Genomic DNA, 4651 nt, shown 5'->3' on the forward strand with positions numbered 1-4651 from the left:
CTTACAACTGCTGATTTTTACTCCCTAGGGACTAAAGCGGCTTTTTACTTCAAGGGACAAAAGATGCTTTAGACCCGCAACGCATGTATTAAGAACGACTTTATTGGCTGCAGTATGACGAAAAAGATTTTTTTCATGTACAGTATAGCTGCGGCAAGGTTATTTAAAATTATACTAAAATAAATAGGTCTATATTTTATATAATGAATATTATACTAAATTTTGTTTATATTCATGGGTAAAATATTTGAATTACTTGAAAGTATTTAAGTTATGATAATTCGTTTGGTATAACCTCATTTGAATCGACCTTATTACATTGCCATACGAATTTATTAATAATCCAAGAAAACACATTCACATATTTTACAGTATGTTCACAAGGCAACTTCCATGCTCATATTTGAGCTGAACAAAAGTGTAGCTATATCAATCATATACGACTTGCCATCTTATTTCCCCAATGAGCCCTTGATCATTTAAGTTTCTTCTTCAAATGTTTAGGTTTATATATTTACAACCATTTATATACTTGCAATATTTTAAAATGATTAAAAATTACAATTTTTCAGATTTAGCTACAAACAACCATTACTAGCTGCGTTAGTCGTATTACCACAATAATTCAGAACTTTTTATTTGTGAAAAAAAAACCATTAATACTGTAGCATTATTAAGAACATAATTTTTACTTTAAATTTTGTAGGGTGAGTGTGTTGCTAGCCTAGTGATTGGCCTCTCGGACTTGTGTGCGAGAGAGACGGGTTCAATTCCCGGCAAACAACACAACAGAAATTGGTTTGGACAGTTTTTCCAAAAAGGCGTTTGACTAACAAATCTTTCCCTCTAAAAAATGCCACGGACTCTTATTGTTAAAAATAGAACACTATACACACCACCTACACTAGAGTCGGTGATATTTTAATATGGTTTTTTTATTTTTAAAGAAAAAAACCCATTATAACAAAATTATAATTCCCCACAAACCATTGTTTATGAAATTAAATAATAAAAATATATATACAAATTCAATAAATAATAATTTTAATTGTAATAAATTACGGACGATTGTAGTAAACAAAGTTAATGCACAGTGGCACAATATTTTTTTAAAACCGACAAAATTGCGAATAAACTCACAAAAACATGGAAAACAAATTCAATTCGTTTTACTTTGATGCTAGAACCACGTGTGAATCATATCATCGGTGTTAAATTGCGAAACAAGATTTGCGGCGGCGAACATAAATTCAATTCATGGTTACAGGGTTAGACCACGTCTGTGCCACTGTAATGCAATGTTGTGTAGCCTACATATTTTATACGCTACTGAAAATATTTTCAGTTTTTTCAATAGAGTATTGTGTAAGAGAACTTAGGGGGTGAGACTGGTAGTTGGAACGTGAGCCTCAGATCTGAAGGTGCCGGGTTCAAATCCAGCCAATTATGAATGACTAGTTATGTACCAATGCGTGCACAGTGGTTTGTAGCCCACCTTCTGTAGGTATAAGAAGAAAAATGTTCTCTCATGAAAGTATAAAATTCTCTGTGGTGAAGATTGCCTTGCACTGAAACTTATAAGATAACTACTCGCCTTTGGCTCGCTGGGGGCTCCGCCCCCAGGCCCCCTAGCTGTTAGTCGTCATTAGTAGATTAGAGTTTAGTTTTTACAATGCAGTCAGTGAAACAGTCAATATTACGTAATATAAAAACAATTTTACGAATATATTAGAAGAGGTTGACAAGTTAATTTCATGCTCCACCTAAAAGAACCCCTTATAAAAAAAATCTATTTTAAAGTTGCTGCAAGAGAGTATGTTAGCAAAGTATTTTTACAACTGAGTTTTTGGTCAAACGAAGTGATAATACCATTGGGGTTGTAATAGCGAAAATCGATATTGAAGTAATAACCATTTCACGAATATATTATAGTAGATTGATAAGTTAATAAGTTGATAATAGTAAAGTATTATTATGAAGCAAATAGATTATAATAAATATTCATGTATATATTTATGAAAATAGATGAAGTTATTTTTGTTTCCCTGTCAGTTAGCCACAAACTGTATGGCATATCCAGTTCCGCCACGAGGAGGCCAGGAAACGTCGGAACCATATTTACAATTATTTACAAATGTACAAGTTAGTAAACTTCACTAACTACTTAAAGAAATATATACAACAACTTAACTACTAAAAGAAGAACAAATATATACAACAACGGGGACTTTTGATAAGGCAGGCCCCTTATCGTCTTTGTTGATGTTATTTTCAATCAATCATTCGAATCACTACATAGATTTAACTCTGCTAAATACAGCAAACAATATAATAGACCAATAAAAATAGCTATATGAATACGCAAAGGTATACCATATTAAACAAACTGAATTTGATTATACGCACATGGAAAACACAGAGCTGCGGCGAAACTGAAAAACCTACGAATATTAAGGAAAAGAAGACGAAAATTATTGGAAAAACTAATTAATTTGAACAATAAGAAAAATGTTTTGTTCCAAACTCAAGGCGGTGACTGCAAAACAAAGAACTGACATGAATCTGCTCGTTAAACAGAGAAATGTATACCGAAAGACCAGACATTATAATAAGCATTGAAGTCTGTTTTAATTAAACAATTTCTTCCCTCTTTAATGTCTAGTTAAGCAACAAGTCTAACCCTTCCATTAGTGTCAAATAAAACAATTCATTAGTAGAAAAAATCAAACAGTGAAATTAATAGTTGCTTAATTCAAAATAACTTTGTGTATAGTTTTATATATAGTCTTTATATATAGTTTTGATGTGTTTTAATATAATTTTCAAACGATGAATGCATTTAAAATATAACTGGTTGTATGGCTTAAAAATAACAGTCTAAAAAAATAACATCCTTTTATGGACAACCACTTGTATTATATTCAGTTCTCAAAATACAAGCAAACTATAGTTTGCAGGTTTTTCTGATCACCATCAAACAGAGGGTTTTATAAAATGATTTTACATTTGGAACCAGTTTAAGAAAACAATTCGTTGCGAATTTTATGATAACTAGTGTCCCTGTTGCTCGAATTCGAGCAATTGCTAAGTATTACAGGCGTTATTTTAAAACTACTGTAATTTCAACCAAGTCAGCAAATATTTGTAGCAAACTCTAAATTAGCAAACTTCTTGACTGTTTACAAATTAACATATATGCTCTTCTTCTCACTTTTGATTTCTGACAACAGCTGGAGTTTCATAACAATTTTTGTTTCCAATGTTAATCTTATGGAAAAATACGAAACTTTAACGGGCTCCAGGACCTCACTCTCTCATTATTTCCCTAAAAAGAAAGTTTCCTGCACAACTTCACGTTACGCTCTTTCCAATGACACCAAAAACATGACAATCGGTTCAGTAGTTTCGGAGGAGTAATTGTCACAAAAAATCTGCTTGCGTATTAAATAAGTAATAGATTTATCCGAATTTTGGTACCGGTAACTATATTGGATATGTTAGAAATGTATTATGAGGTATTTAATTTGACTTCTTATTTGCTGCACTCTTTTACTCGATATTCGATAGCTGTTGTCGTATTTTTCTTTGATTTTTGTTGATACAGGCCAGGCAAAATAAGGCAAATTGTCAGGGTTTACGCCTCATTTCCCACATAAAAATTGTGATTCGATCTTATTCAACTTGATATCCTTAGATATAAATTTTAGAAGCCAAATAAAAGATTTTTTCATAAAATCTGCAGTTTCTTAGTAAAGCTATAAAGAAAAATTGCCACAATTTTGAAACAAAACATATTCTTTAATGATTTTTTTCGCAAATAGTCTGTTGCTACTTTGAATAGTACAACCAAATTTCATAATGGTAGCCTATCTATAATAGTTGTAAAGAAATAGCTTTAAATACGAAAAACAAAATGGTGGACATCTCATTATTATGGAAATGTTGGAAAAACTTTTTTTGAATAATTTTCGTTTAATTTTCACCCATAAAACCAGATAATTTGAATTAAAAAGTATAGGCGAATAAACAAAAATGTCATTATCTTAGATAAAAGTAATTCCCATGCCGGGAATCGAACCCGGGCCTTCTGGGTGAAAGCCAGATATCCTAGCCACTAGACCACATGGGAGCTTGGGATATTTGTATCCGTGTTAAAGTACCACATAATAGTATATTTTCTCCGACAGTTTTTAATTGCATTAAAAGTGAGTTCCAATGTATTCAATTAAAATTATATTTGCTTTATTATGTAGAAAATTAGGGATGTAGAAATTTAGTATTTTGATTTTTAAAATATACACAAAATGCACTCCCTTTATAAAAATTGTAAATTGTTGAACATTGAAACCTTGGCCAAAGATGTTTTCTAAATATCCCAACTATTTAAATATGCTTTCACAAATTTTCGTCCATATGGATTCAGTACAAAGCAAAAATAAGTAAAAATAAGTTGGTTGGATTGAATTTCCATTTAATATTTTTTTAAATATAAGCCAGCACTAAACAAGCAAAATCCAACAATTTACTTATTCTTTATAAACATAACATGGAAATTTTTAATTTACAGTTTTTTTTTTAAATTTTCTACGTTACCATTAAGCATAGGCTACAAAAACACTCCAATTTACTAAATGTTAGTTTTTGAGCTCTA

The 4651-nt window shown here is 30.9% G+C and overlaps 1 non-coding gene across 1 annotated transcript; it reads right to left on the reverse strand.

Moving 5' to 3' along the window:
- Positions 1-4057: 4057 nt before the first annotated feature.
- Trnae-uuc (transfer RNA glutamic acid (anticodon UUC)) lies at positions 4058-4129 on the reverse strand. The gene has a single exon. It is a non-coding gene; the product is annotated as a tRNA-Glu (tRNA).
- Between the last annotated feature and the right edge of the window lie 522 nt (positions 4130-4651).

The sequence above is a fragment of the Macrosteles quadrilineatus genome, unplaced genomic scaffold, assembly GCF_028750875.1.
Source record: "Macrosteles quadrilineatus isolate MER2022 unplaced genomic scaffold, UCM_ALF_1.0 Scaffold_1__1_contigs__length_201487025, whole genome shotgun sequence".
In the NCBI taxonomy this organism is placed as follows: domain Eukaryota; kingdom Metazoa; phylum Arthropoda; class Insecta; order Hemiptera; family Cicadellidae; genus Macrosteles; species Macrosteles quadrilineatus.